This window comes from Rutidosis leptorrhynchoides, chromosome 4 (assembly GCF_046630445.1).
Source record: "Rutidosis leptorrhynchoides isolate AG116_Rl617_1_P2 chromosome 4, CSIRO_AGI_Rlap_v1, whole genome shotgun sequence".
Lineage (NCBI taxonomy): Eukaryota > Viridiplantae > Streptophyta > Magnoliopsida > Asterales > Asteraceae > Rutidosis > Rutidosis leptorrhynchoides.
This window is the reverse complement of record NC_092336.1, coordinates 238169046-238190752: the sequence shown is the minus strand read 5'-3', so window position 1 is coordinate 238190752 and position 21707 is coordinate 238169046.

Below are 21707 nucleotides of genomic sequence, written 5' to 3'. Positions count from 1 at the left end.
AATATTGTTTAAAAACTGCATTTTAAGACTTAAATTGATGTGTAATATTATTGTAAACCATTATGTAATAATCGTGTGAAAATGCTATATTTTAGATTATCATTATTTGATAATCGTCGTAATATTTTAAACCTTTATCTATAAAATAAAGGCTATGGTTTATTTTAAAATTGAATGCAGTCTTTGAAAAATGTCTCATATAGAGGTCAAAACCTCGCAACGAAATCAATTAATATGGAACGTTTATAAATCGATATGAACGGGACATTTCAGTTGGTATCAGAGCGTTGGTCTTAGAGAACCAGAATTTTTGCATTAGTGTGTCTTACCGAGTTTGTTAGGATGCATTAGTGAGTCTGGACTTCGACCGTGTTTTTCTTTAAAAATGATTGCTTAACATTAAATCGATTAAATAAAAGAAAATCCTCAACTAACGGACCAAAGTTAAAAATGGTCAATGGTGTTTCCGCCAAGGAAGCAAAATATTGGGAAGATTACCAATTTTTCGATGAATCAGATCCCGATGAGTATTCCGATGATGTTATAGAAATTACCTCGGCCCAATTTAATAAAGCAAAAGAAAATAATAGGGGAAAAGGTATAAAAATAGAGAAACCTGATTCCAACCCCGATGAACTTTATATGTATCGGCAACATCCGTATTTCCTAAAATGTAACAATAACCCGGGAACCTCTAAACCACCAGGTTTTTCTAAACCATTGAGGAAAACAACGGCTCGTATTAGTGGAACACCATATATCCCTAGAAAATTAGGAAAACGAACCAAGTCCAAAGAAGAAGAAACCAGTGATTCAGATTAGAGGGTTGTAATTATGTTGTGTATTATATGTATTGTAGTGTGCTTGTACTTTTATGTTCTATGTAAAAATTGTTTGTATTATTTGTTAATTATCTTTTACGAATCTAATCCTTGTCTATTTTACAGTATAAAAACAAAATGGACGTTAAGGGTAGACAACCGAATATTTTAGAAGACCTACCAGAGGATATGATTGAGGAAATCTTGTCTAGAGTCGGTCAGAATTCATCAGCACATTTAGTTATGGCGAAATTAACTTGTCAAACATTTGAAAGACTTTCCAGAAATGCCTTAGTTTATAAAAGGCTTTCCTTTGATAGGTGGGGTATATCGCATTGGAGAGACCATAAGTTACGCCGTGTTTTCTTTAAAGCGTTAAATGCGGGGAACCTAAATGCAAGTTTACGCTACGGGTTAAGAACCTATTTTGACTCAACATATCCCAACATAGGATTTCATGAGTTAGAAAAAGCTTCTAACATGCAACATAAAGAAACATGTTATACTTACGGGTTAGTGATTTTCGCTTCTCACCAAAGTGAGAAAAAGAACATCGGATTACAACTATTAAATGAAACATTCCCATAAGTGATGGATTCAGTAGTTGGGGTGAGAAACAAGGTTTTTAGATTATTACGGGGCTGTTGGACATTACGAAACCCTCGTCCTTTTGACGACATTACAACATGCTGCCTAGCCAATGGTCATAACGGTTACTTTCCACAAGATCAAGGATGGGAAGTCATCTTAGTAAAACCAGAATGCATGACTTGTTTCTGGACTTATGAATTACGTGTCTTTATTTCTTTTGCTGAACAATTTGCGTATTAACTAGAATTGCCTTTATAGCTACCGAGTAGCAAAGTTTTTATGTGCTATATTTCATGCTATATGTAAAATAGCAGTATTGTAAGTTTGCAAAATATTGTATATAAGTTTGAATGTGAAATATTATTGTAATCAGTTTTTCATATAGAATTGTAGTAGTTGAATTGTATATTAGCTACTAAGTATGAACTTAACGGGTAGGTACTACCCGAATTAAAACTATAAAACGCTAATTTGAAGAAAAAGCTTTTATAAATAAGTTCATATTATGCTACGAAATACTATTGACTACTCTTAATATTCTATATGATTAACTTATTTCTTTTGGCTATTTTTGAAGGAAATGGCACCGACTACTCGTCAGAACTTGAACATGAGCGAGGAAGACTTCCGTGTTTTCCTTGATGCGAACATAGCTGCGGTGCAAACCGCAATGCAAAATAACAACAATAACTCTGGTTCTAGCAGTGGAACAAATTCTACAAGAACTCGTGTAGGATGCTCCTACAAAGAATTCACTGCATGCAAACCTTTGGAATTTAATGGAACCGAGGGTCAAATCAGATTAAAATGGTGGACCGAAAAAGTTGAATCGGTGTTTGCCATAATTAAATGTACTGAAGAATACAAAGTAAAGTACACTACGAATACCTTCACAGGTACGGCGTTAACATGGTGGAACACCTATCTCGAGCAGGTGGGATAAGATGCTGCTTACGCACTACCGTGGTCAGCATTCAAGCACTTAATGAACGAGCAGTATCGTCCCAGAAACGAGGTCAATAAGCTTAAAGTAGAGCTTAGAGGATTACAAACGCAAGATTTCGACATCACCATGCACGAACAACGATTCACAGAGTTGAGCCTATTATGTCCAAGAGCGTTCGAAGATGAAGAGGAGAAGATTGACGCATTTGTAAAAGGGTTACCAGAAAGGATTCAAGAAGATGTGAGTTCACACGAGCCTGCCTCCATACAAAAGGTAAGTCGAATGGCTAACAAACTCATAAATCAGATTGAGGGAAGGATTAAAGAACAGGCGGCCGAAGAGGCCAACACGATACAAGTCAAGAGAAAGTGGAAGGAAAACAGTGACAAGAGTTACCCATACAACAACAACCACAATCGCAACAACTATCCCAACAACCGTAACATCAATCGCAACAACAACAATCGCAATCCCAACAACAACTACAACAAGCATTCCAACAACAATAACTTCACCAAACGTCCCAACAACAATAAGAACCACATCAATCCCAATAGCAATCTCAATAACAACAATGACAACAACAATCCGAAAATTTCATGCTATAGGTGTGAAGGATATCATCCGGGTAAATTTTGTGAAGTAGTATGTACCAAATGTAATAGGAAGGGTCATGCTCCAACGAAGTGTGAAGCATTCGGACCAGTGACTAAAAGAACAAATACTGCCCACATTATTTGTTTCGGATGCGAAAAGAAGGGCCACTACAAAACAACGTGCCCAAACCAAGAAAATAATAATGGGCAAATCCGTGGGAGAGTTTTTAACATTAATGCAGAAGAAGCGCAGGAAGACCCGGAGCTTGTTACGGGTACGTTTCTTATTGATGAAAAACCTGCTTATGTTTTATTTGATTCGGGTGCGGATAGAAGCTATATGAGTAGAGATTTTTGTGCTAAATTAAGTGGTACATTGACGTCTATGAATAATAAATTTTTACTCGATTTAGCAAACGGTAAATTAATTTCGGCAGATAAAATATGTCGGAATCAAGAAATTAAACTGGTTAGCGAAACGTTTAAGATTGATTTGATACCAGTAGAGTTAGGGAGTTTTGATGTGATAATTGGCATGGACTGGTTGAAAAAGGAGAGAGCAGAGATCGTATGATACAAAAATGCAATTCGCATTGTACGAGAAGAAGGAAAACCCTTAATGGTGTACGGAGAAAAGAGCAACGCAAAGCTAAATCTTATTAGTAATTTGAAGGCTCAAAAGCTAATAAGAAAAGGTTGCTATGCTGTTTTAGCACATGTTGAGAAAGTACATGAAACGCCCCGTCCTAATCCATCCGGACGAAGTCCATATTGATTATAAACGATTCATAATAGTTGATTACATCGCGAGGTACTTGACCTCTAAATGATACATTTTACAAACATTGCATTCGTTTTTAAAAGACAAACTTTCATTTACATCGAAAGTTGACAGGTATGCATACCATTTCATAATATCCAACTATAAATGACCTAATCCGTCATTTTAATAATAATTTCTAATGAACTTCAATGACTCGAATGCAACGTCTTTTGAAATATGTCATGAATAACTTCAAGAATATCCTTAAAATGAGCTAATACACAGCGGAAGATTTCTTTCAAACCTGAGAATAAGCATGCTTTCAAGTGTCAACCAAAAGGTTGGTGAGTTCATTAGTTTATAGTAATCATTTCATTTTCATCATTTTAATAGACCACAAGATTTTAAATATTATAAAACGTGCAGAAGTCCCATTCCAACTGCACAAAAAAAATATCTTTCATATGAAGAACACCTGGTGAGGATTCATAATATAATAGTAACCATCTGTGCCGGTCTTTCACCCCACGGCTGAATACATGTGCCTTCAAAATATAGAACCTCTGTGCCGGTCTTTACACCCCACGGCTGAACACATGTTTATAAAATATAGGACAACCGGTTCAAAAATGTCGTAAATAATAAACCATCCACCCGGCTCGGGAGCTCATACGCTCTAACTGAAACCGGGGGCTAATGCGTGTCATAATAATCAACCCCAATCCCAGATAATTCTATCATAGAATGCAGTTAAGGTACTTGTGTCTACTGCGTCAAACATTTATAAATGCGCATGTATTCTCAGTCCCAAAAATGTAAAGATTAAAAAGGGAATCAAATGAAACTCACCTAATGTATTTTGTAGTAAAAATACATAGAACGACATTGAACAAGTATAGGGTTGACCTCGGATTCACGAACCTATATTATTCATATTTATATTAAAAACATATAATAGTAATCGAACAAATTTATATATATTATTGTAAATGATATAATTTTTATATTAATAAATTATATGTTATTTCATCTATAAAAATTTTAATATAGTTAAGAGTTATATTATATATCTTTTTATATAAGTAATCTTTTGTTTACATATTATAGTTATAATAATACCAAAATAGGTATAATGATAGAATAATAATTTTCTTAATAATAATATTGGTTGTATTAATAATAATTTTTATAAAAAAAAATATACATATATAAAGAAATGATACTTTTTAGTAATGATTATGTTAACTTTTATTAATGACAGTACTCGTTAATGATAATCATTTTAATAAAGTGATAATATTAATAATAATACTTCTGTGAATATTAATAATACTAATAATATAATTATGTTAATAATAAAAGTTCTAATATTTATAAAATGATAATAATAATAATCATAACCATAATAGTGATAATAATACTTAAAAATGATAAATTTGGTAATATTATTAATAATACTTATAATAATAATAATATGATACTTATATGATAAAGTTAATAATAATGTTAATAACGATAATAACAATAATACTTAAGGACAAAACTAAATTGAAAATTTTATCAATGATGATAACATTTATAAGCCTAGTAATAATAATACTAATAATATATTACTAGTAATAATGATAATGATGATAATAATTATGTTAATGATAATCATAATAATAATGTTAATGATATTAATAATAATAATAATAATAATAATAATAATAATAATAATAATAATAATAATAATAATAATAATAATAATAATAATAATAATAATAATATTAATAATAATAATAATAATAATAATAATAATAATAATAGTAATAGTAATAATAATAATAGTAATAATAATAATAATAATAATAATAATAATAATAATAATAATAATAATAATAATAATAATAATAATAATAATAATAATAATGGAAATAAAATAAGAGGTTATACCCTTTCTAATGCCTTTCCAAAAAGAATTGACTACGACGGGGCTCGAACCCGAGACCTCTCGGTTAAACAAAAATGCCCATACCACTCGACCAAATTATCATTTCTGTTTACTAACCCTCCTAAATATATATATACATATATTTCATTTTCTGTTCTTCATCATATCGATATCATCTATATCATTTTATCATCAATCTCCATTATCCTTAATCATCATTATCAATCATCATACATATCACACACATCATCAATACTCATTTATCATCACCATAAACATAATCATTCAATATTGTAACCATCATCCCCCATCGTTTGTATATGATCACCATGATCTTCGTGTATCATATTAAACATCATCATCATACATTAGTTTAAAATCATGTATATGTGTCTGTGAGTCTCGTTCGAAAACAGAAATATGCAAAATGATTAAATCGAATAGTTTGATTCTAAAGTTGGTTCTTGGCCCATCAAAGGCCCAATCGATCAAGTCGTCATCAATTCATCATCACGTTTTTATCATTATCGTTAACCTAATGGGTTTAGGGTTTGAACAATACAGAATCGAAGTAACTGTAACGATAATTATCCATTCACATTTATAACTTCATCATCCTCTCTAACATCATAAACCGAAATTCGAAGAAAAATAACCCGATGATCGGAGGAGTCAAGTGGGTTTCGTTCTTTCATCATCTATCTCATCTTGTTTTGGTGGTTATTGATATTCGAACTAAACAGAATATAATAGGCGTAGCAACAGCTCATGTGGGTGTGGTGTTCGAAAAAGGAAAGCAAAACAAGGCATCCAATTAAACGTTACACAATTCACGGCTTAATTGGAAAGGAAAAAAAAGAAAGGTGGCCCAAGAAGGAATTAGATTGGTTTTATTTTCTCTTTAACAAATTTGTGGGGTTGTCCACTATGTGATTGTCAACAAACACGATTAATAAAGCGATAACACTTGAGTATAATAAGTTGGTTTAGGGGACTTGGGTTTTGGACATAGTAAGTAAACGAAAAAAAATGATGGTATTCGGTTGGGATCAAGGTGACGGAGGTATGGTAATTTATATCGTTGGGTTTTGATGGTAGATTGTTCTGGGTCTTTGTTAACAAAACCCGTTAGCAGTAGTAAAAGGATGATGATGGTTCGGTGGCCTTCTGTAAATGGAAAATGGTTTCGATTAGTAGTTTAAGTCTTCACCAAAAATCAAGTGGGTTTGGTTTTTGGTGTTCAAAGTATATACCAAGAAAGAAAACACCAAAAAAAGATATACAATGAAAGTAACAAATGGGTTTTTCTTTTTAAATTTGGAAGTGCACTCACAGAATTTTAATGAATGATGAATGTAGGTTTGTGAATGATTATCGTGGGAAAATAAGTGATATTGAATCAATGTTTGTAGGGTTTAACAGTTCGACATATAGGATCAAACAGCAGACAAAAACAAAAATTAGATAAATAAAAAAATATAAAAAGCTTGGATCGATCTGTAACAGAATTTGGAGTATTGCAAATGGAATCAATGAACTTAAGCAATGACTTTAAGTAAAGTGAAAGGGATTGGGACAGATTTTCGTACAATTTAAAGATTTAATGTCAAATAAATAATTAGTAGTGATATAACAGATTTTAATCCTATATATTTGCTATAATAAATAAATAAGTATATTAATAATAATATTAACACTAATAATAATTCTATAAATAATAATAATAAAATTAATAATAATGATAACAATATCATTAATAATTAATTCTAATAATAATAGTAGATATATTAATAATAATAATGACACTAATAATCATAAAAATGATAATTTTAATAAGTTTAATAATAATTATCATAATAAAAATGATAACCATAATATTATTAGTAATGCTAATAATATCACTACTTATAATAACATTAATATTATTAATGATAACCATAATGTTAATAATAATAAAAGGTATTAGTTCCTGATAATAATATTGAATTATAATAGTACTAATAATTTTTAATAATAATGTTTATAATATCTAACAACCAATGTTCCATCTTACATTATTTAGCAAGACATTTTAATATACAAGTTCTATTATATTGAAAAACGTTTTCAATTAATAAGTATATATTATATATACATATTAGTATACATATATTTGTTCATGAATCGTCAGACATGGTCAAAGGGTACATGAAATATAGTTTCAAACTTTTCGAGACTCAACATTACAGACTTTGCTTATCGTGTCGGAAACATATAAAGATTAAAGTTTAAATTTGGTCGGAAATTCCCGGGTCATCACAGTACCTACCCGTTAAAGAAATTTCGTCGCGAAATTTGATCGAGGTCATCATGGCTAACTATAAAAATGTTTTCATGACGAATATGAGTTGATAAATAGAGTTTTACCATCATTGAGTAATATGGATGAAACCATTTGATTTTGTGAAGAGTACGAGTGAAACTATCACCAAAGAGTGAAATGAGTAGGTATAGATTCGTCATATCTTTTGACGTAAGTAGGATTGATTTCCAAGTTCAAGAGATTTGGAGTAAATCTTCATAATAAGATTTGATTCTTCGATAATCAAGGAAATTAGGATCCTCTTTGATTAAATGTGATAATCTGTTTCGATTGCTCTGTCGGATATTTCACTATAAATCCACCCCCTTCGTTTCCTTACAACTCACACCTTCTATTCTTTCTCCTTTAATTCGTACTTTGAATCATTTATCAATGTGATCCATCCCATTCTGATCCTTGATATCCTTTTAACTTTCATATCTATCATTCTTCTCTTTCATCTACCACCGGAGGATTTTATTTACTTTTACTATTACCTTGGGGTTATAGTGTTTTTACTTATCCCGTGTCTTTATGTTGCGATAAACATTGATATATACGGTTTGTAATTATTGTGTGGTTATTGGGCTTTATATCCTCCCTTACATTTCGGAGTTCTTTGCCTTTTTTATTCTCTTCTTGACTCTAAGTCAAGCGAATCATGGTCCAGAATTTGTAGATATGAAATTCGGAATGAACATAGTTAATGTTCTAAGAAAGGAATCGTAATGGCAAAATCTTGATTTGTCAAATTACCAGAATTCAAGAGAAAGGATAGAACTATCAGGAAGATATGTTCTCGATATGTTTGGAGATTGAGTAGAATGCAAGAGTCGTGTAAATGGCACATGATGATGGTACTGAGAATCATCACGTTCCATTAGAAACTCAGCATGAATTACTGTAATATAATCACGTTGATCAAGTGTCATTATATTATACTAACGCATGCATCAGTTTCCAACACTACTTCAAAAACAATCATATTTTAAATTTGAAGGTTCGCAGAATATAGAAACTAAAACAGTTTCCTTTTATGATATAATACGGATAGCGCAGAGAGATAATTAATATCGAACGGGAATATTTATGAAGATATCTCCAGAAATATTGAGGATATTAATAAAGAAAGGTACGATGATATCTTAGGATTTCAGAATTAAATGGTGATGAAGAAATTCATTCACGATGATTTAGAGTGGTTAAGGAGTAAGGTATTCGCTAAAGATTTTATTCAAAACAGAATCATCTGGATTCTTTATGTACAAGTTTAGTCCTTGTAATTTGTTCAGAGTCTCCTTCATAGTTTGCTCAATCCAGTTTTTCAATACCAAATTTTCTATCGAGCGTTCCTAACACTCCATTCTTTATCACCAACCTCTTGGCCATTTAGGCCATCTACAATTTTACTGTTTCCTCTGCATTTAATGCAGCCATATTTGAATCGTCGGTTATCAATCCGAGGTGGTTTCAGAAGAATAGTGTTTTTAGATGATTAAACGCTGATGGTAATATGGTAGAATATAAAAGGTTCCCCGGTAACTATAAAAGAGCACGCAGTTATATCAAGATTATAATAAGGTTGTTTCAAACGAAAAGTCGAAGTTGACTTGCTGGAGCTGTGATAAAATTGGCTAATTTGAAAGGAAAATTGCATTGTTATTTTCAGAAATAACAATGCCAAAGAAGCTAGCACAGATACGTGTTAAACGTTTATACAGGTTTCGAGAATTTTTCAGGTGCATAACTATATGCATAAATCTTTCCTTCCGTAGATGAAGTGCGGTTGATTCATCCTCCCGATTGAAGTGTTTTCAAGAATCACAGAAGGTTTGAACGCAGATTGTAATCGTCAAGATACAAATGAGGTTTAAGATGAAATTAAGTGGCAACTTGAAAAAAAATTGTTTAGTTTCATATGTTATAATCAATATTTTAATTCATTTTAATTGTCCACTGTTGGTAGGTCCTCAGTTGATTAGTCCACAGTTAGCTAGGAACAGTTAGCTAGGATTTTGTTAGCGTGGATCCTTAACAAAATTTCTCATAGTTATTTTGTTTGTTTCTAAAAAATTTTATTCCGTCAAATGTTTTCTTCATTATGCCACTTGTTGGGTTCTGGCAGTTCAAAATCCGAATATGAAATTGAACTTGGATGAAAATAGTTATTCTTTGGTGAACGGATACGTATATGTGTGAATTTGAGCAGTGTTGTTAATAACTGCTGAATCTGAATTGAAGAATGTACGGTGTAACTTATTAATGTGAAAACTAAATATTCTTCGGGTATTACCTACCCATTAAAATATTTTCATCATTAACAGTTTGTACGAAAGAATTTTTAATCACAATCTTTATGAAAATATATTTACATATATATATTCTTCAGATGTAATTATGGATTTAATGAGTCAATATAATATTAGACTCATTTGATTTTTGGTTTGAGCTAGAATAAGTAATCTCTAAAACTATTAGGATCCACATATTCTTCGCAAAATATTAATGAAGTTATGGATCAATACTTCATCGTTAATTATTAGGATCCACATATTCTTCGCAGAATATTAATGAATTTATGGTTCAATACTTCATTGTTAATTGCTGTTGGTACTCCTTGGTATCTATGGTGCGTATGATGTTGATGTTCGTGGGACAGATTGTGAAATTTTAGACTTGGGATGCGGATGTTGTTGTTGGTGATGGGGTTGGTGCTGGTGATGTTGCTGAAGCTGGCACGTTTTGCACCATATTTTCCGAATCGATTACTCGAGCGCGAAGTTCGTTGAATTCTTCTATTATTCTGGGATGATTGTCGGTCGGAACGAGCGGATGAATAATGTTTAGAATTTTAGATAGAATATAATCATGGTGAGATATTCAGTAATGAAGGTGAAAATGGTGTTTCGGATTGGTTCGCTGGTGAGTGCTTCAAGTTCATCACCAAGAGGGAAATTTGGTTGGTGGAAAGGATCGCCTTCTTCTTGTCTCCTATGATTGAGGAGGTTACGAACCCATCAAATGAATTGGGGATGACTGATTGATTGATTCATTCTAGTTACGCTGCTTTCGGAGCTGGAGTGGGACTCCATATCAGAATCCGAGGGACTTGAACTAGTTATGAGTTCCATTGCATACGATTGAATAAAGGATTTTTCGATATGAAATGATTTTCGGATATCAGGTGATATTCTAATTACATAGAATACCTATATATATATAGAACAAAAGATTTCGTAGATTACGGAGGAATTTACGAAATATATCAGGCATAGTTTAGGGTAACAGATACGCTAAGATATGAATTAGCAGATACGCTAAGATATGAATTTTGTCTATACACTATTCATGCAATCAATGCATTAAGATGTGTTTAGACTAAGAATGATAAGCAGGTAATTTTCAACAAGAAATGATAAGAAAAACTTTTGACATGCGGACCAGGTTGAAGTCCAGACTCATTAATATAACCTAACAACTACTAGGTCGAAGTCCAGACTTCACTAATGCATCCTAACAACTCCTAGTTAGACTCACTAATGTCGACCTGGTTCGCTACGACCACCGCTCTGATACCAACTGAAACGCCCCATCCTAATCCATCCGGACGAAGTCCGTATTGATTATAAACGATTCATAATAGTTGATTACATCGCGAGGTACTTGACCTCTAAATGATACATTTTACAAACATTGCATTCGTTTTTAAAAGACAAACTTTCATTTACATCGAAAGTTGACAGGTATGCATACCATTTCATAATATCCAACTATAAATGACCTAATCCGTCATTTTAATAATAATTTCTAATGAACTTCAATGACTCGAATGCAACGTCTTTTGAAATATGTCATGAATAACTTCAAGTAATATCCTTAAAATGAGCTAATGCACAGCGGAAGATTTCTTTCAAACCTGAGAATAAACATGCTTTCAAGTGTCAACCAAAAGGTTGGTGAGTTCATTAGTTTATAGTAATCATTTCATTTTCATCATTTTAATAGACCACGAGATTTTAAATATTATAAAACGTGCAAAAGTCCCATTCCAACTGCACAAAAAAAATATCTTTCATATGAAGAACACCTGGTGAGGATTCATAATATAATAGTAACCATCTGTGCCGGTCTTTCACCCCACGGCTGAATACATGTGCCTTCAAAATATAGAACCTCTGTGCCGGTCTTTACACCCCACGGCTGAACACATGTTTATAAAATATAGGACAACCTATTCCAAAATGTCGTAAATAATAAACCATCCACCCTGCTCGGGAGCTCATACGCTCTAACTTAAACCGGGGGCTAATGCGTGTCATAATAATCAACCCCAATCCCAGATAATTCTATCATAGAATGCAGTTAAGGTACTTGTGTCTACTGCGTCAAACATTTATAAATGCGCATGTATTCTCAGTCCCAAAAATGTAAAGAGTAAAAAGGGAATTAAATGAAACTCACCTAATGTATTTTGTAGTAAAAATACATAGAACGACATTGAACAAGTATAGGGTTGACCTCGGATTCACGAACCTATATTATTCATATTTATATTAAAAACATATAATAGTAATCGGACAAATTTATATATATTATTATAAATGATATAATTTTTATATTAATAAATTATATGTTATTTCTTCTATAAAAATTTTAATATAGTTAAGAGTTATATTATATATCTTTTTATATAAGTAATCTTTTGTTTACATATTATAGTTATAATAATACCAAAATAAGTATAATGATAGAATAATAATTTTTTTAATAATAATATTGGTTGTATTAATAATAATTTTTATAAAAAAAATATACATATAAAAAGAAATGATACTTTTTAGTAATGATTATGTTAACTTTTATTAATGACAGTACTCGTTAATGATAATTATTTTAATAAAGTGATAATATTAATAATAATACTTCTGTGAATATTAATAATACTATTAATATAATTATGTTAATAATAAAAGTTCTAATATTTATAAAACGATAATAATAATAATCATAACCATAATAGTGATAATAATACTTAAAAATGATAAATTTGGTTATATTATTAATAATACTTATAATAATAATAATAATATGATACTTATGTGATAAAGTTAATAATAATGTTAATAACGATAATAACAATAATACTTAAGGACAAAACTAAATTGAAAATTTTATCAATGATGATAACATTTATAAGCCTAGTAATAATAATACTAATAATATATTACTAGTAATAATGATAATGATGATAATAATTATGTTAATGATAATCATAATAATAATGTTAATGATATTAATAATAATAATAATAATAATAATAATAATAATAATAATAATAATAATAATAATAATAATAATAATAATAATAGTAATAGTAATAGTAATAATAATAATAGTAATAATAATAATAATAATAATAATAATAATAATAATAATAATAATAATAATAATAATAATAATAATAATAATAATAATAATGGAAATAAAATAAGAGGTTATACCCTTTCTAAAGCCTTTCCAAAAAGAATTGACCACGACGGGGCTCGAACCCAAGACCTCTCGGTTAAACACAAACGCCCATACCACTCGACCAAATTATCATTTCTGTTTACTAACCCTCCTAAATATATATATATATACATATATTTCGTTTTCTGTTCTTCATCATATCGATATCATCTATATCATTTTATCATCAATCTCCATTATCCTTAATCATCATTATCAATCATCATACATATCACACACATCATCAATACTCGTTTATCATCACCATAAACATAATCATTCAATATTGTAACCATCATCCCCCATCGTTTGTATATGATCACCATGATCATCGTCTATCATATTAAACATCATCATCATACATTAGTTTAAAATCATGTATATGTGTCTGTGAGTCTCGTTCGAAAATGGAAATATGTAAAACGATTAAATCGAATAGTTTGGTTCTAAAGTTGGTTCTTGGCCCATCAAAGGCCCAATCGATCAAGTCGTCATCAATTCATCATCACGTTTTTATCATCATCGTTAACCTAATGGGTTTAGGGTTTGAACAATACAGAATCGAAGTAACTGTAACGATAATTATCCATTCACATTTATAACTTCATCATCCTCTCTAACATCATAAACCAAAATTCAAAGAAAAATAACCCGATGATCGGAGGAGTCAAGTGGGTTTCGTTCTTTCATCATCTATCTCATCTTGTTTTGGTGGTTATTGATATTCGAACTAAACAGAATATAATAGGCGTAGCAACAGCTCATGTGGGTGTGGTGTTCGAAAAAGGAAAGCAAAACAAGGCATCCAATTAAACGTTACACAATTCACGGCTTAATTGGAAAGGAAAAAAAAAAGAAAGGTGGCCCAAGAAGGAATTAGATTGGTTTTCTTTTCTCTTTAACAAATTTGTGGGGTTGTCCACTATGTGATTGTCAACAAACACAATTAATAAAGTGATAACACTTGAGTATAATAAGTTGGTTTAGGGGACTTGGGTTTTGGACATAGCAAGTAAACGAAAAAAAATATGATGGTATTTGGTTGGGATCAAGGTGACGGAGGTATGGTAATTTATATCGTTAGGTTTTGATGGTAGATTGTTCTGGGTCTTTGTTAACAAAACCCGTTAGCAGTAGTAAAAGGATGATGATGGTTCGGTGGCCTTCTGTAAACGGAAAATGGTTTCGATTAGTAGTTTAAGTCTTGACCAAAAATCAAGTGGGTTTGGTTTTTGGGGTTTAAAGTATATACCAAGAAAGAAAACACCAAAAAAAGATATACAATGAAAGTAACAAATGGGTTTTTCTTTTTAAATTTGGAAGTGCACTCATAGAATTTTAATGAATGATGAATGTAGGTCTGTGAATGATTATCGTAGGAAAATAAGTGATATTGAATCAATGTTTGTAGGGTTTAACAGTTCGACATATAGGATCAAACAGCAGACAAAAACAAAAATTAGATAAATAAAAAAATATAAAAAGCTTGGATTGATCTGTAACAGAATTTGGAGTATTGCAAATGGAATCAACGACCTTAAGCAATGACTTTAAGTAAAGTGAAAGGGATTGGGACAGATTTCGTACAATTTAAAGATTTAATGTCAAATAAATAATTAGTTGTGATATAACAGATTTTAATCCTATATATTTGCTATAATAAATAAATAAGTATATTAATAATAATATTAACACTAATAATAATTCTATAAAGAATAATAATAAAATTAATAATAATGATAACAATATCATTAATCATTAATTCTAATAATAATAGTAGCTATATTAATAATAATAATGATACTAATAATCATAAAAATGATAATTTTAATAAGTTTAATAATAATTATCATAATAAAAATGATAACCATAATATTATTAGTAATGCTAATAATATCACTACTTATAATAACATTAATATTATTAATGATAACCATAATGTTAATAATAATAAAAGGTATTAGTTCCTGATAATAATATTGAATTATAATAGTACTGATAATTTTTAATAATAATGTTTATAATATCTTACAACCAATGTTCCATCGTACATTATTTAGCAAGACATTTTAATATACAAGTTCTATTATATTGAAAAACGTTTTCAATTAATAAGTATATATTATATATACATATCAGTATACACATATTTGTTCGTGAATCGTCAGACATGGTCAAAGGGTACATGAAATATAGTTTCAAACTTTTCGAGACTCAACATTACAGACTTTGCTTATCGTGTCGGAAACATATAAAGATTAAAGTTTAAATTTGGTCGAAAATTCCCGGGTCATCACAGTACAAACCGAAGAAAAGAACATCAATGATGTTCCCTTCACAAAAGAATTTCCCGATGTATTTCCGAAAGAATTACCGGGACTACCTCCACACCGATCCATTGAATTTCAAATAGATCTTGTACCAGGAGCTGCACCAATAGCTCGTGCTCCATGCAGACTCGAACCCAGTGAAATGAAAGAACTCCAAAGCCAACTACAAGAACTTTTAGAACGTGGTTTCATACGACTAAGTACATCACCATGGGGAGCTCCTGTTTTTTTTTGTCAAAAAGAAGGATGGTACATTCAGGTTGTGTATCGACTACCGAGAGTTGAACAAACTTACCATCAAGAACCGTTATCCACTACCGAGAATCGATGACTTATTTGATCAACTACAAGGCTCGTCAGTTTATTCGAAGATCAATTTACGTTCCCGGTATCATCAAATGCGGGTGAAGGAGGATGATATTCCGAAGACTACTTTCAGGACGCGTTACGGTCATTACGAGTTTATGGTTATGCCGTTTGGGTTGACTAACCCACCAGCTGTGTTCATGGACCTAATGAACCGAGTGTGTGGACCATACCTTGACAAGTTTGTCATTGTTTTCATCGATGACATACTTATTTACTCAAAGAATGATTAAGAGCACGAAGAACAATTGAGAAAAGTGCTAGAGTAGTTGAGGAAAGAAAAACTGTATGCTAAGTTTTCAAAGTGTGCATTTTGGTTGGAAGAAGTTCAATTCCTCGGTCACATAGTGAACAAAGAAGGTATTCAAGTGGATCCGGCAAAGATTGAAACCGTTAAAAAGTGAAACCCCGAAAACTCTGAAGCCTATACGCCAATTTTTAGGACTGGCTGGTTACTACAGAAGGTTCATCCAAGATTTTTCCAAAATAGCAAAACCCTTGACTGCATTAACGCATAAAGGGAAGAAATTTGAATGGAAGGATGAGCAGGAGAAAGCATTTCAATTGTTGAAGAAAAAGTTAAATACGGCACCTATATTGTCATTACCTGAAGGGAATGATGATTTTATGATATATTGTGACGCCTCAAAGCAAGGTCTCGGTTGTATATTAATGCAACGAATGAAGGTAATTGCTTATGCGTCTAGACAATTGAAGATTCACGAGCAGAATTATACGTCGCATGATTTGGAATTAGGCGTGGTTGTTTTTGCCTTAAAGACTTGGAGGCACTACTTATATGGGGTCAAAAGTATTATATACCGATCACAAAAGTCTCCAACACATATTTAATCAGAAACAACTAAACATGAGACAGCGTAGGTGGATTGAGTTATTAAATGATTACGATTTCGAGATTCCTTACCACCCGGGGAAGGCAAATGTGGTAGCAAATGCCTTGAGCAGAAAGGACAGAGAACTCATTCGAGTAAAAGCTATGAATATAATGATTCACAATAACCTTTCTACTCAAATAAAGGAGGCGCAACAAGGAGTTTTAAAAGAAGGAAATTTAGAGGATGAAATACCTAAAGGATCGGAGAAGCATCTTAATATACGGGAAGACGGAACCCGGTATAGGGCAGAAAGGATTTGGGTACCAAAATTTGGAGATATGAGAGAAATGGTACTTAGAGAAGCTCATAAAATCAGATACTCAATACATCCTGGAACGGAGAACATGTACAAGGATCTCAAGAAACATTTTCGGTGGCCGGGTATGAAAGCCGATGTTGCTAAATACGTAGGAGAATGTTTGACGTGTTCTAATGTCAAAGCTGAGCATCATAAACCATCAGGTCTACTTCAACAACCCAAAATCCCAGAATGGAAATGGAAAAACATTACCATGGGTTTCATCACTAAATTGCCAAGGACTGCAAGTGGTTTTGATACTATTTAGGTAATAGTTGATCGTGTCACCAAATCAGCACACTTTCTGCCAATGAGAGAAGATGATAAAATGGAGAAGTTGCGCGATTATACTTGAAGGAAGTTGTCTCCAGACATGGAATACCAATCTCTATTATCTCAGATAGGGATGGCAGATTTGTTTCAAGATTTTGGCAGACATTGCAACAAGCATTGGGGACTCGTCTAGATATGAGTACTGCTTATCATCCATAAACTGATGGGCAAAGTGAAAGAACGATACAGACCCTTGAAGACATTCTACGAGCATGTGCTATCAATTTCGTAAACAGTTGGGATCGACACCTAACGTTAGCAAAATTTTCCTACAACAACAGTTACCATTCGAGTATTAAGATGGCACCGTTTGAAGCACTTTATGGTAGAAAGTACAGGTCTCTGATTTGTTGGAGTGAAGTGGGGGATAGACAGATTACGAGTCCGGAGATAATTCAAGAAACTACCCAGAAGATCATCCAAAATCAACAACGATTGAAAACTGCCCAAAGTCGGTAAAAGAGCTATGCGGACATTAAAAGAAAAGATATAGAATTTGAGATTGGAGAGATGGTCATGCTTAAGGTTTCACCTTGAAAAGGCGTTGTTCGATTTGGTAAACGGGGGAAACTAAATCCAAGGTACATTGGACCATTCAAGATTATAGATCGTGTCGGACCAGTAGCTTACCGACTTGACTTACCGCAACAACTCACCGGGGTACATAATACTTTTCATGTCTCGAATTTGAAGAAATGTTTTGCTAAAGAAGATCTCACCATTCCATTAGACGAGATTACAATTAACAAAAAACTACAATTCATTGAAGAACCCGTCGAAATAATGGATCGTTAGGTTAAAAGACTTAAGCAAAACAAGATACTAATTGTTAAGGTTCGATGGAATGCTTGTAGAGGACCTGAGTTCACCTGGGAATGAGAAGATTAGATGAAGAAGAAATACCCGCACCTATTTCCGGAAGATACGTGAACACCTCCAACTACTTAAAATTTCGGGACGAAATTTATTTAACGGGTAGGTACTGTAGTGACCCAAAATTTTCCATGATTAAATTAATTGAAAACTATATTTGCATGATTAAATGTTTCCAACATGTTAAGCAATCAAACTTGCTAAGACTTGATTATTTGAAATGAGTTTCATGTAGACAATTGACCACCCAAGTTGACCGGCGATTCACGAACGTTAAAACTTGTAAAAACTATATGATGACATACATATGGATATATATATATATATAGTTATCATGATATTATGATAAGTATGTACCTCATTAAGTATTTTAACAATGAGTTATATACATAAAAATGAGACTATTGAATTAAGAAACTTGAAAACGGTATATACAACGATTATCATTATAACAACGTCTTACTAATTACATATGAATCATGTTAAGATATTGATACACTATATATAAACATGTTAAATGATAAGTAAACATAACATTAAGTATAATAATAATGAACTACATATGTAAAGACAAGACTACTAACTTAAGGATTTCGAAACGAGACATATATGTAACGATTATCGTTGTAACGACATTTAACTGTATATATATATCATATTAAGATATATTAATACATCATTATATCATGATAATGTAATAATTTAACATCTCATTAGATATAATAAACAATGTGTTAACAACATTTAACAAGATCGTTAACTTAAAGGTTTCAAAACAACATTTACATGTAACGACTAACGATGACTTAATGACTCTGTTAAAATGTATATACATGTAGTGTATTTAGATGTATTAGTACACTTTTGAAAGACTTCAAGACATATATGAAAGTACTTCTACTTAACAAAAATGCTTACGATTGCATCCTCATTCATTTTCATCAACAATTCTACTCGTATGCACTCGTATTTATACTTGTACAATACACAGCTTCTAAATGTATTTACTATTGGTATATACACTCCAATTATCAGCTCTTAGCAGCCCATGTGAGTCACCTAACCATTTGGGAACCATCAATTAACATCTAGCATGACTTATGAGCAAAGAAACAAAAACAAGAACTCCTTTTAACCCCACTCACCTTCACCACTCACCACCTACTCCATTTCACTTCCAATTTTCTTCCCAATTCTCTCTCAAAACACACATACTCTACCATGAATGTCTAAGTTACTATTTTTCCAGCAAAAATCATTCAATACAAGCTTTGGTTATTACCTATAATCATCATAAAAACAATTACTCAAGAACACCTCAAGAACACTTCCAAGTTTACAAGTTTACTTCCAAGTTTCCTAATCCATTCCAAGCAATCATCTAAGATCAAGAAACCTTTGTTATTTAAAGTAGGTTATCTTTCTAAATCAAGGTAATATTCATATTCAAGCTTTGATTCAATTTCTATAACTATAACTATCTTAATTCGAGTAATAATCTTACTTGAACTTGTTTTCGTGTCATGATTCTATTTCAAGAACTTCCAAGCCATCAAAATTCTTTGAAGCTCAAGTTATTTTTTCATCATTTCTAGTAGGTTTACCTACTAAACTTGAGGTATTAATGATGTTCATAACATCATTCGATTCATATATAAAACTACCTTATTCGAAGGTTTAAACTTGTAATCACTAGAACATAGTTTAGTTAATTCTAAACTAGTTTGCAAACAAAAGTTAATCCTTCTAACTTGACTTTTAAAATCAACTAAACACATATTCTATATCTATATGATATGCTAACTTAATGATTTAAAACCCGAAAACACGAAAAATACCGTAAAATCGGATATACGCCGTCGTAGTAACACCGCGGGCTGTTTTGGGTTAGTTAGTTAATTAAAAACTATGATAAACTTTGATTTAAAAGTTGTTCTTCTGGGAAAATGATTTTTCTTATGAACATGAAACTATATCCAAAAATCATGGTTAAACTCAAAGTGGAAGTATGTTTTCCAAAATGGTCATCTAGACGTCGTTCTTTCGACTGAAATGACTACCTTTATAAAAACAACTTGTAACCTGTATTTCTGACTATAAACTTATACTTTTTCTGTTTAGATTCATAAACTTAAGTTCAATATGAAATCATAGCAACTTGAATCACTCAAAACGGATTTAAAACGAAGAAGTTATGGGTAAAACAAGATTGGATATTTTTGCTTGTTGTAACTACGTGAAAATTGGTAACAAATCTATATTAATCGTATCCTAGCTAACTCATATTGTATTATACATGTATTCTAATATATTATGTAATCTTGGGATACCATAGACATGTATGCAAATGTTTTGACATATCATATCGACCCATGTATATATATTACTTGGAACAACCATAGACACTCTATATACAGTAATGTTGGAGTTAGCTATACAGGGTTGAGGTTGATTCCAAAAATATATATACTTTGAGTTTTGATCTAGCCTGAGACGTGTATACACTGGGTCGTGGATTGATTCAAGATAATATATATATCGATTTATTTCTGTACAACTAACTGTGGACAACTAGTTGTAGGTTACTAACGAGGACAGCTGACTTAATAAACTTAAAATAGTAAAACGTATTAAAAATGTTGTAAATATATTTGGAACATACTTTGATATATATGTACATATTTGTTTTTGGTTCGTGAATCGACTAGTGGCCAAATCTTACTTCCCGATGAAGTAAAAATATGTGAAAGTGAGTTATAGTCCCACTTTTAAAATCTATTATTTTTAGGATGAGAATACATGCAGTTTTATAAATGTTTTACAAAATAGACACAAGTGATCAAAATTACATTCTATGTTGAATTATTGAACCGAATTGCCCCTTTTTAGCTTGGTAGCCTAAGAATTGGTGTATATTATAATTGACACCAATTGACGCGAATCCTAAAGATAGATCTATTTGGCCCAACAAGCCTCATCCGAGTTACGGATGCTTTAGTACTTCGATTTATCATGTCCGATGAGAGTCCCGGAATGATGGGGATATTCTATATGCATCCTATTAAGGCCGGTTACCAGGTGTTATCATATGAATGATTTTTTATACAGATTA